General features: G+C 33.3%; 1 pseudogene; it reads right to left on the bottom strand.

Annotated features, from left to right (window-relative positions):
• Positions 1 to 6,639: 6,639 nt before the first annotated feature.
• On the bottom strand, positions 6,640 to 6,759 carry LOC125055446 (annotated as a pseudogene).
• Positions 6,760 to 13,860: the final 7,101 nt, after the last annotated feature.

The raw sequence follows: 13,860 nt of genomic DNA, 5'->3' as shown, positions 1-13,860 counted from the left end.
AGAGAAGTTTGTTGAATGTGTTTGTTTGTACAGAATTAATAATATAAATATCTCTTTCACTTAAAGGTACAGTATATGTGACTATATATATTATAGAAAATTCGCGTAAAATTGTGTACCTTTTCCAGCCGGTTTTTAAATTCCGAAAATTGAAGTATTTTTGTCGCTTACACCAACATGCTATGTGAGCTTGAAATGGTAATTTAATGAAAGTTGCATACTTTAATGGTACAAACGTAATAGAAAAATTATTAACCATAATGCAATCTTAATATCAAGAATTGTATGGTAATTATAATTGCTATTACAGCACGCAATAAAATTAATGAATTACCCCCTTATAAAAATAATTAGTTTAATTACACCACTTTAACTAAAATACGTCTCCCTATCTGCGTCTTAGCGGAAACACAATTTGGCATAAAGTGCCGAAAAAGTACTTTAGTTATAAGATTCATCATAACTCTGTCTAGAAGCAGACTGAGAGTTATTATGAATAAGACGGTTCGGAGGTACCTAATGCAAAACAAAAACTAATACGCTATATAATCTTTGAGAAATTTAATTTTAAAAAATTATATTCCCTAATTTACGATATATAAAATACTCCCTGGTATCCCACAGGTGAAAACATCCAAATAGAATCCAAAAAAAAAACCCTATGTGCCTTGCATCTGATTCTTTGATATTTCTGTTATTATAGATAAGTAGGTGATCAGCCTTCCGTGCCTGTCACGTGTCATCGATTAATGAGTTTAATTTTATATGTCACCCATATCAAAATTTTTGGCGTAAGGGAGTCAGAATTATCGAAGTCTCGCTGTTAAAATTTTCCTTACACATCGATCGTCAGTTTCTTCACGATGTTTCATTACGCATATAAAAAGAAAAATACCTAGCCGATATTTGAATACACGAGAAATTGAGGATCGCACGCTTGATCGCGTCTTGTACGTTATACTTTATTTTTTAATCCAATGTCGGACAAAAAATCAATATAGCGCCTTCAATGCATGTTTCATTCTCGCTATTCAGGGTTACACGAGTCTAAAGTATAAAAATAATGCTTGCTTAGTAATCTATGCAGTTTCTTATCAGACCGGTATTGTTTGCATGATCGCGACATTCATATTTTGTTACTATGTCAAATATAGACCACAACGATTAAAAATACAGTAATAATAATAAATACTTTTAATTCAGATACATTTACATTTAAACACATTTTCATTTCAATCCTCTTCTAGTGTATCTGTGTGCCCTTTTTTGGCAAAGGCCTCCTCCAAATCCCGCCCTTCCTCTCTGTACTGTGCCACTCTCTGCCGTGTACCACCTGCTGTTTCTTTAATGTGGTCTATCCACCTTTTATGTTGCCTCCCTCTTTTTCGTTTGCTGTACCTTGGGCACCAGTTTAGTAGTTTTTTGCTTCACTTTTATGTTCCTCTTGCCATGTACAATAAAAAAAATTTACATGTAAAAATACGTACTAACGTAGAAACGTACTAGGCATGCGCAGTATTTGAACTGACACTCTGCTATTCAGCCGGGTGAACTATACCCAAGACAAGCTTTGGATAGTACCGACTGCATCATAGAGGTATTCTACCGGTACTGGACAGTGCAGCGCTGTTATGTTAAATCTAATTAGTTATTCTTTGCTACCCATAATGGGGCTTGTAGGCACTCAGTCTACCTCCTTCCCTTTCTACCTCCTAATGAGTAAAGGTATACAGTACGAACTATGCGACAGGATGTAGTGGTATAAAATATTTTTTTAAGTATTTAGGTCTTAATAATCGGATACATTATTCCGTAGTTGATAAACTGGTTTTCTCGCACGTGTTTCTCGTTAATATAATAAATTTCATAGTGACGTCATATAAATCTAATAAGGACAATGTATCAACAATATTGCGATTATTTTCCATATATCAGTAGTAATAATTAGCGATCTAATGTATATGTGGATGGTATATAGTCATTGTGTAGTTCCTAATAATATCAAAGCCTTTGTGTTAAATTTTAGTTTCAATACCTTATTTGAAAAAAAAATGCTCAAGATATAGAGAGATGGTGCCGGTTGGAGGTCTATAGAGGAAGTCTTGGTAGTACCAGTAGGTAACATTGTCCTTATAGGTAACTTGGAAAAAAAAAAAAAATTATTTCTGTAAATATGGATGAATATTTCAAGGAATAAATGAGGTTTAATTATTATTATTATTACCTTATTATACATTAAAAGTATTTTTATTATATTTATAGCTACATGATACAAATTACAATATAAATAAACAACAGTTATTTTATCGGATAATTATGATTATTTATCGCAGATACAATAGCAAAGGACGTCCTAATAATCATTGACGACCGAATAATTTTTAATTGTAAGGAAAACTTTGCAATTTTGAATCACGTGTACGAACACGGATAAAAAAAGGAAACAAACCCGTTCTAGGTAATTCTAAAATGCTGGTGGGATTTCTAACCCACAAAAATAATCCGGTTCTATATTATTTGCCATAAAAAACATGTTAATTATGTAATTTCGAACGCAATACTTGTGACATGCTTTAAGTAAATCGTTTGGGATTGATATAATATGTAATCTCATGGCCTATAGAGATGCAGTGCTAGAACTAGTTATTGATATTTTTTAACCCTGAAGCAGTGAGTTCGAATACCGGCTGTGTACTAATGCAATTTACCCATTTGTTTATATTCGCTAGTAGTGAATAAAAATCAACGAAAATCGCACCTTAACCCATTTCTACCTCTGTTTATTTAATTATTTTGTGTGAGAGATTTAGATAATTTTTTGACTTGCAAGAGACAATTATAAGCCTGTTAAATTTCTTACAGTTGCTAAATAATTCATAAACAGTTGTTTACATAATATTGAGAGGTTATTAAAGAGTAAGAAATTTATTTGATTCCTAAGTCCTGCTATTTAATTATACGGTAAATAGTGTAGCCTACCTTCTTGTCTGTTTCATATAATTATAACATTTTTATGGACCACAACATATAAAATATTTTCGAACGGAAAAGTAGGATTTTCCGTTTATACGTCTCAGTAAGAACAAAAAATGTAATCATTATTCGAAACACGTTAGTCAGGTCTTTGGTTCGAGATGATTAAAGCGCCGAACCAGACTTACTAGCCCCTGATCTTTGAAACTTGTTTGCAAATTTACCAAATTAAAAGCCGTTATGTGATTTATTTAACACGGTTTTTGCGAATCGACATTTTCCTGTGCTATTTGATTCAGAAAGGTACAATTGTTATGTCAATATTTACCGATATTCAATATGTGACGACACAATAAAAAAATTATTGAAGAGTGGTATAAAATCTATAATTTTTAAAGTCGACAATCATAGTTTGGAGGGTAGAAATTCATTAGCTAAGAGAATATAAGAATACGTTAAGGTTAACTACCTGCGTTATCTAGAGATTTATATAAAGTAAAATAAAAATAGCCTTTATTCGAGTACACTATAACTACAGTAAGTCCATGTCTTTTAAGTTTTACACTAGTACTCGACCTCCGACGGAGTGAAGGCCTCCTCCAGATTCTTCCATTTGTCCCTATTTGTTGCGACAATTTCCAGTTTTTTGCCACTATCCCTTTTATTTCATCTTCCCAAGTTTTCCAAGGGTCTTTTTGACCCATCTGCCATCACAAATGCGGCCAATGTGACCGGCCCATTTCCATTTTAGTCTTTTTGTATATGTAACAACGTCTTTTATTTTTGTATGGCTTCGTATCACCTCGTTTCTTGAAGTTATACTTCTTTAGACGCGTTATGAAAAATTGATAAGAGTGAAATTTTACGATGCGCGCGCACAAAGTTGTCAGTGTGATTATAGCGTGCGCGAGCGAGATGGGAATAAGACAATCTACAAGTAAAAAGAAATAGAAAATGCGTGAACTTAGCAGCTATGCCAAGAATTTTGAATGAACATAATGACATTTACCTTTTAAACAAATAAAGGAGTTTTAATTATTTTTTCAAAGAAATTTAGCAATGCTTTTTCACAAAGACCTATTGTTACTTAGTTAAAAGGTTATGAAACATACGTAGTTATTAAATTGAATTAATAATATAATAAAATAATAAATAATTATTATTATTTATATTAATTAATTAATATACTAAATATTATTAAATTATTAATGTTAAATATTTGTTATTAATTATTTAATATTTTAAAAAAATAAAGAAAGCCAAAGAAGTATAGCTTCTTACGCTCGTACATAAGTACACGCACCCTTTTTTACTTTGTCTTTTAGTTTCAATTGTAGAATGGAGTGCTCCATAGCTAAAAATACGACCAAGGCACCCGTTTTTGTATAAATTTGTTAACATAATTTTGTTCATTAAAAGTTGGTTAACTTTTAGAATACCCAAGGATACTTTAAATTTTGTCACTTCCATAATTGGTAAATTAAATATTCATGATATATATGCTTCCGATAGAACTTAATTAGTCGTTTCCTATATTTTGATATTCGGAGGCTATTAGTAGGAGTTGAGAGCAATGTTGGATTAGTGGTTTCAACGGGCGACTCCCATCCCTGGGATCGATCCCCGGCTGTTAAGGAAAACATCGTGAGGAAACCTAAGGCATGCCCCGCCTTAGACCCAAAATGTCAACGGTGTGTGTCAGGCACAAGTAGGCTGATCACCTGCTTGTCTATTAGAAAAAAAAGAGTGCGTGAACTTATGTACGCGCGTAAGAAGTTATACTTCTTTGGCATTATTAATAATACATACGGATAGTTAACCTCAATTGTATTGAGGCACTTAGGAAGGTTGATGAGCACAGTTTTTTAACGAATATTTTCTAATATTAATTAGTATTGATTAGTATAAAAATATTCAATTTAAATCACTTCTGATTATAATTCAGACGCACATATAAAATTCGCACTTGTATAATGAAAACAAAATGAAAACACGTGTTTTAAATGTAGAAACTCAAAGCATGTGGATAAATATTATAAATATAAATACACAGTGAACAGAGGCGGCGTGCGTGCCAACATGTTAGTGAACAGAGGTTCCATTTCTGTTTTTTTGGTAGAATTTTTTCCTCAACTTAATGAGCGATTTAGTGGGCAACTTCATTCTGTTAATTTTGTGTCACGGTGCGCGCGCATCGTAAAATTTCACTCTCATCAATTTTTCATAACGCGCCTAAAAACTTCAAAAACAAATGATCACGAAACAGATACAGATATCTGAGGCCTTGGTTTATAAATTAGTAGAAGGTGTGCGCATCCAAGGCCCCCATAAAGACATGCGAGGAAGCAGTGCTGCGACGGCCCCGGCATCCGAGTCACCTTCGCCAACGAATTGACTAAAATAAAACACAATTCCAATTTCAAACTTGACCAATTGCTCGCTAAGACGTTCATCTGCGGCCCTAGCCACAGATAATATACTAAACAAATTATAAACCGATCAATGTCTTATCTGCAATCATTAAGCAATAGGAATGTATATTGGATCATCAATGAAAGTGAGGTTAATACGATTAGATGTTAATAAGTAGTTTATTGGCATTAATACAAGAGAAAACGTCACATGAATGCTCTATTTTAATTGCTTTATTCGCTATCAGTACGTCACAGCGTGGTCAATGACGGTTTGACTTTTAATACGACACAATTCGCTAGAATACAAATTAAATCAAATGAGGCATTTTTTTAAAAGATCATTCAATTTCCATGAATTCGCCTACGTGATAACGAAAACGATAATACAGCTTTGTCATTCTTTTTCATTAACAATGACAATGACAACCCGGGCGCGCTTAGCCTAACACATAATCGAAGAATGACTAACGTTAAGCCAACCGCGCACGGGTTACTGTTGTCATCGTTACATTAAAGTTTTGGTCGTTGTCACATCATGTTTCTAAGTGAAGTGTGCCCACGAAGAATGATAGTAACAAAACTTTTTTGAATTGAAGCGTCATTAGCCGATATGGATTTCGAAGATACGTCATTGTCTGTGTACTCATCAGACTCAGAACAAAACAGCTACTTAGTGAAAAGTGCTACACTATGTTCTGTAAACTTCCAGAACATCCTAATAAATTTTTCCGTTATTTCCAAATGAGTTTCAGAAGTTTTGATGAATAACTTCATACATTAGTCATTCTTCGACTATGTGTAAGGCTAACCGCGCACGGGTTACTGTTGTCACCGTTCTATTAAAGTTTTTATCATTGTCACATCATGTTTCTTAGTGGAGTGCGCTGACGAAGGGTGACAGTGACAAAACTTTTTTAAATCGAAGGGTCATTAGACGATATGGATTTCGAAGAGACGTCATTGTCTGTGAACTCATCAGACTCAAAAGAAAAAAACTAAATAGAACGGAAGAGAAGAAATGGCAATAAACTCTCGGCCACTCTTTTTAATCGCCAAGTTTTTTGTTTTACACGTTTGTAAGGAGCTGCAACCATTACACCATGTTCCACATGAAATCTTAAGTAATAAATAATAATAAAAAAAACTTTAGAGGTGTCAAGGGACACCCGGATGGAACGAAATTCCTTTCGATTAATTTATATGTTAATTGGTATCATAACAGTATGATAGATTGTGTCGATACCAATCTTACGACGAAAAAAAAAGCCAAGTTCCCAGGCGGTCACCCATCCAAGTACTGACCTCGCCCGACGTTGCTTAACTTCAGTGATCGGACGAGAACCGGTGTATTCAACGTGGTATGGACGTTGGCGATAACTGTATCGAAAATGTAAAATATAACAACTATAGCAAAAAGTGTCATTACAACTTTTGGTCTTAATTTATTCCGTCTAGCCCCCTTTCGCAACGCTCGATAACTTCGTTCCAACAAGACTAATTTAGTTAAGTGATTCCAAAAAGAATTTTCATTTCTTATCCCTACAAAAAAAAGCCAACATCACGAGGTGTTCTCAGGCGGTCACCCATCGAAGTACTGACCTCGCCCGACGTTGCTTAACTTCGGTGATCGGATGAGAACCGGTGTATTACAATAGCAAATAGCAAAAAAGTGTCGTGACAACTTTTCGTAAGAATTTATTCCGTCTAGCCCCCTTTCACAAAGCGCGATAAGGAACTTCGTTCCAATAAATTAAAAACAAAGATTTGTCCTCTATCAGCAAGAGCCATGATGAAGAAATAGGAGCACGCACTTACATTCTCGTGGGAACAACACGCAAATACATGGTCGAAATAACTAACATCACCGCATACACGAATTCAAGTACGACCAGTCACCACTTTATTTAGCAGTAGTAACAATATAGCTTGTTCTTTAAAATATTAAGTTGTATTATAGTTTGTTTAATGTATAATTTCAGTTTATTTTCTATTAACTATTAATTGACTTATTTTTTCTGTTTCGTTTATTTTATAAATCAAATGTCTATATGTCTTATATTACTTATAAATAAATATATTCAGAGAAGGTATTTTAATTTTCTGGGACAATTCTGAAGAAGATTGTTATCAATTCGTTGGAGGTCCTGGGTTTGATATGAACATTATCTTCGTAATAAATTAATGAAACAGTACATGTCTGCCATGTCACAATTATTTATTGATAAATTGACATTTTAATGTTAAATTGTCATAGAACATTAATTAAATAGTAAATATGCATTGTTGATAATTGGAATTTGCGTACCACTATACCACCGGATCTATAAATTAGGAATTAACCACGAATCACGCGCATGCTCCGTGCTCGAATCTCCACACTACGCATGATTGTACGACATATTAAATTTGAATATAAAGGTTACGAATTGTTGTTATCACTCAGAGTGGAAATATAGTAATTATGATTAGTTGTCAGTTATATTTTTAGATCTCAAAGCAGTAGGCTGGCATATCGAATTCTACATTGGACATCAAAAACCCGTGTAAATGTTACATATCGTGCATAGCTCTTCCATCTCTAAATACTTTACGTTTATTAAAGAAAAAATAAATCAGTTGCACTAGAACCTTTATTTAGGTCTAGGCCTCAGATTTATGTATCTGTTTCATGATTATTTGTCAATCTAATAGGTGATCAGCGACGTGTGCCTGAAACACGCCGTCGACTTTTTGGGTCCAAGGCAAGCCCAAGTCTATATGCACATAGAACGAAAGTCCATTGGTGCATAGCCGGGGATTGAACCTGCGACCTCCGGGATGAGAGTCGCACGCTGAAGCCACTAAGCTTACACTGCTCTTTACGTTTATTAATAAGAATCCATAAATTTTTCAGAAAGATTTCTTTATATATTACAGGGGGCAAACGGGCAGTAGGTTCACCTTATGTTTGGTGATACCGTCCCCCATAGACTCTCACATTGCCTGAGGGCTCTCAAAAACGTTGCCGGCCTCTATATATCTATCGAGATCTATATAGATCGAGAATTAAAACAGTCAGTTAAATACCGTCGCACTGAAATCCTACTGTGCTACCTTATTATTTCTGGCAATCATATATTTAATGCACAAATAAGTGATGCTTAATATACATATCAATATATTAAGTGGGTTTTCCTCTTATAAAATCGATAAGTATATTAGTACTAAATATTATTTATACCACACATTTCCACTAATTGATTACTAATCACAATTTTTCCTTTGATAAATTTAGGCGCGACATGACCGCAAAACAAGTGTAGTGTGATGAGGCACTACCGCCTGTTTATTTGTATACAGATAAATAACGGTATTTTCCATAAATAACCTATTATACATTAGGTGATTAATTAAATATGAAAAAGGATGAAAGTTATAAAGCCTTCGTAGAATCCTTGGAATATCCTGGAGGGACAGACTCTCTAATCATCAGCTATATGAGCTATGCAATAAGGTGTCAATTGACAGGTCCATAAAACGCCAAACGTGGAAATGGGTGAGCCATACGGTTCGGAGGGATATCTAAGTCAGACCTGTCAAGGAAGCATCATTCAAGCAGAGGCGAGGGAAGCTGGAATGACGTGGAATTAAGAGAGTTTTCTACGCTGGACGCCCCCCTTGGTAACCATTGTAACCCAATATGAGAAAGAAAATCCGTTGTCAGTAATGTTGATGGTGAAAATGTGCTTGCAGTAACAAATATCTTCAACAGTATTACAAAGTGCCTCAAACACTTATATTTTGATTGCGGAATAAAACCAAGTAATTTTTATAATATCATTTATGCGCATTAACTCGTTTGACCAGTTTTATTTGCGTCATTGTTTTTATAATTATTCAAGATTGCTCTGTGAATGAACTTATACGTTTCTAGAATATTTTATTAGAAAGCTAAATTTTACAAATTGTATATATGTTTGCGATAATAGCTACTGAAACGAAACAAAATGTATGTAATAAAGTTCCTAGAGCTAATTCACGTTAATGCCACATCATTTTCGTTAAGGGTTCTAGAACAAATTTGGCTTATTACAGTATCACTTCTAGAGTAGGTATGTCCAGAGCACAACAGACTTTTCGTGGTGGCCGGGGCAAGGGCTAAGTGCATACAAACTTATCCTGGCCGAGGCTGTAGAAGAGAGTCAGTGACTCGCTCATTGAAAGTGCTGCTGCAGTGATTCGATCGGTGCTGGGGTCTTTGGAAAGACTTACTAAGGCTCATTAGGTGCAATCTGTGTGAGCCTGTAATGGCACCTTTCCCTTATAGTGAAAAGTACTTATGTTTAGATATGTAAGTATAGCTGCAAATCTGTTGGCTGACTTATTTTAAATAAATAAATAATATGATTTTTATATTCGAAGGTATCCTATCCTATAACCTATTTGTATTATATTTATATCTATCGCGGGAAACTCCTCTACAGTCTATTCGTAAATCATAAAACCAGAATACCACATACGTTTATGTACTTAGTATGTACTTCCATAGTATCAAAGACAAGATAGACTCGTAATCGGCACCTACTAACCTATAATATCTATTACATCATGCATACCACGACCGAAAGGGCTGATTTAAAAATATCTCTAAGGTCTTTGAACTGCGTGGTTTATGTGACGTTATCACATTCGATTATAATTAGTCGCCTAATATTTAGATAAGCGTTACCATAATAATCGTCGGAATAAGTTTATTATTATAAATTATCTATAGCAAAATCGTCGCGTTGAGGCAAGCCACTAGTGTTAAAAATAATGCCACGTGTATATTACTATAAAGTAATAATAGAGATAGTTACACGATTATAATCATAGCGTATACTCGTAGTACAAATATATGCAATTATTACCTTTAACAAAGCAAGGTTTGTGTACTTATGTTTATAAATACGGGTTTCACTTAAATATTTATTATATGGCGGTTTTTAATTAAGGGACCTAAGTATTGCTGTCATTAGATAACTAAGAACATAGATAATAGGTAGGCTGATTGCGAACGGCTGTCAGTACGGAGTAGTGAAAATAAAACAAATCCGTGAACATTACTAATGACTAACTATATGTGTTTCGCTTCAAGTTTCTAAAAATAATATTTAAATAACCTAAAGCCTAAGATAATATTATGTAGCGAGTTCTAACTGGCTTGTGGTTGGTGTGATCGATGACGTATAGTCGAATGATCGCGAATTACCACGCCCTAAAATACTGACTTTATCAACGTACAAACTTTAGAACTACACTCAAAACTAGATAATACTTGTTTTATAAATAAATATTTTAGTGTATTATAAACACTAAAATATTTATTTCTTATTGTTATTAATTATTATGTCATCAGAATTCGATGTCAGATTTTTTTGATTCATTGATGTTACCTACACTAATTAAGATTACAAAAAAAACTACGAGGAACTTGATGTTCAACGTAAATATACAATTCGACAGCTAAGGTCCTATAGTGTTTGTAAATTTAACTTATGCTACGTTAGAAATAATTATATATATTTCTATAATAACTAGCTTTAGTGTCATGTTGACAAAAGAAATAATTTATGTGGCGAATCTGTGGTTCTAAGGTCAAGACTCGAGAAGCGGAAATTTTGTTTGGTAATTATCTAAGAAAATATAAACAACGCTAATTTTTGATCAGACATTCCGATGTTCATTAGATGCAGTTAGTAGCAACATCGTTTCGTAATTGTTATTGAGTTGTAAACAATAGTTTAAGTTGAAATGAATCCTAAAATTTGTAATTTCTTCTAAGAGGTCACAGACTAGCATTACCTTATAACCTTTAATTTATGAAAAAAAAAAAAACACTAATATATATAGTAGTAAATATTAATGCATATATGTATTTTATTGACTACTATGATAGAAATAAATTGAATACATATTTTATAATTACGTCGTTAAGTTGTTGGAGAATATATAAGAAGAAACAAATTGTTAATATACATTAAATTTAATACAATAATATAAAATCTTTAATTAAAGATAAATATGTTATTGAAATTTATCGTTGGCATATAAAAAATATGCTATGATATGGATAGTAAAAAATATGAACAAAAACAGAAACATTACAAAAAGCAACATTTAAATACCACAGCCAATATAATTAAGATTCAGATTAATTTCTATTAATTATAATGAATTAGCTAGAGTCATTAAATAATTTGAAGACGGCAAACATTTTTGTAGAACGGGGAACGTATAATATTATAATTGTTTATTTTAAAGAGCAACTTAATTTTTTTTTCTACAAACCAAAGACATACTTTGTTGTTATCGTATTTCTAAACTTTAATTAATAACATTCCTATTCCTTTAACATCGGGCATCAGCTAATGTAATTATTTTGTACTGTTTAATCTATTTAATCTCCGTAAAATTAATGTAAAAATAAAAATAATGTACGAAATTAACATCTAGTTAACACGTCTGAAAATTTTTACATTTACATTTAACAATCTCTGACGACGAGCAATGTACAAAACACCTTATCATTTTTGAAAAGGAAAGTATTTTATTGTTATATGATCTATTGTGGAATTAGTATCCACTTGAATAAGCAATAAATTGTGTGACTCAACCACATATCCGAAAATACTGATTAGCCTCTTCAGAATTATCTATGGATGGTTGGAATTAGGTTGATAATTGATAAGTTTTTATGGTTTGAACTTTGGATCCATTAAAAATTTATGTTTAAAGTTAGTACAAAAGTGTCCTAGGTTTATCATAGGACCTTTAAATTATCCAAATTGCTTCCTAGTTACCATAATTGCGTAGTAATTGCAAATTTTATTACGTCTATACATGATTGTATAAATTGTACAATTTAGCAGAGGACAAAAGATATTGGAACGCAGAACAAAGGGAATGACTTAGACTAAACCTACCCGAGCCCTGTTTGAATAACAAGAAAACTTAATCAGATGAAACTATAACTTATTCAACTATAATCAGTAAATTGTATTTCATTTTTGCCATACTCGTATTTTTAAGACACGATATTTAATATGTAAGAAGTATCTGCAACGTTTTTTAAAAGCATCATTGTTTTTGCAACCAGTATTAGCATTTGATGCGTCGCAGTTAAGTAATTTTTTTCCTCGTACACTTGACATTGTCTGTGCCTTGTAACCTATGTCGCAAGGAAGCACCAGTAGAATAGACAATAGACCAATTGGTTTAGTTAACGCAACTGTCAACAAGGACGCATATTCTTAACACGTTAGGACCTCACCTGACTTAAATCCGCATAATTCGTTATTGGCGGGAAGCAGTAAGTGGCGCGCTGGTAGCATTGTGATAATACTATTTTTGTATCATATGATTTGAATGATAGCGAAAGGGATTATGTCCCGGATGCAAGGCATACGTGTATAATATGTAATTGTTATCATTATACTTGTTCGTATATTGCTTTTATTTTAATGGCCGTGTCTGTTGCACCATATCTCGTCCTTTTCACAGTCTTCTTATTTCTTGTTATACGAGTACGTGCTGTATCCAAAAATCGTGGGAAGCTAGCTGTCAAAGGATTTTAAAATTTTAAAAAGGAAAGGATGCAGCCGTTGTAAATTATATTAGACCCCGCTATTATGTCCGCCCGCTGTGTCCCGCTAATACACTCGTATTGCGACTTGCAATAATCAACAAATTACAGAAGTTAGACCAAAAGTAAAGGATTCATCTATTGATGTTTCCTTGCGACCCACAATAATGAAAAAAGACCTCGTTCGCCAGTAAACACGGTTTTCTAGAAATGGAAATTATAAACAAATTGGTCATGACAGTCAGTTTCTTCTTTCTATAGTTTTATCATTATTTATATATTACTGATCTTTCTGTGCGTTACATATTATTTGATTGATTATTGGGTGTATGACGTGATTCTAACAATACCTCTGGATAGAAAAGAAATAATAAACAAAAGAAAAATGCCATAGGTTTTATAATGTGTAATTACAATATCATGCTATCGATAAAATTGATGCATTGCGACATTTATCTTCCCGAGTAGATAAGCTTTATATTATAACTTGATAATGTCGCATTGGGGCAATGTTCAGAAACAACACGGAGTTTGACAAGCAGACTGCATAATGTTTGGTTAATTCATCCTTAGGGAGCGTTCAAGTATTACGTAACGCAATTATTGGAGATTATTGACCCCCCCCCCCCATGTAACTCACCGTAACGTTTTTCAGTACCCTAGTACAGTACTGTACTCAAGTATAGTAAAACGTTTCGTGACCACCTTGTGTCTCTTTAGTTACTATTTTGTGGTGTAAGTCGAAAATAATATTAACAATAACGCGTAATTCAATCCCCTCCCCGCATCGTAACGTTTTACAAAAGGAATAAAAACTCGTTACGTAATACTTGAACGCTCCCTTACTGCGCGAGTTGTTGAGAAACAAAC

Source organism: Pieris napi, chromosome 1 (genome assembly GCF_905475465.1).
Source record: "Pieris napi chromosome 1, ilPieNapi1.2, whole genome shotgun sequence".
Lineage (NCBI taxonomy): Eukaryota > Metazoa > Arthropoda > Insecta > Lepidoptera > Pieridae > Pieris > Pieris napi.
This window is presented reverse-complemented; position numbering and strand designations above follow the sequence as displayed.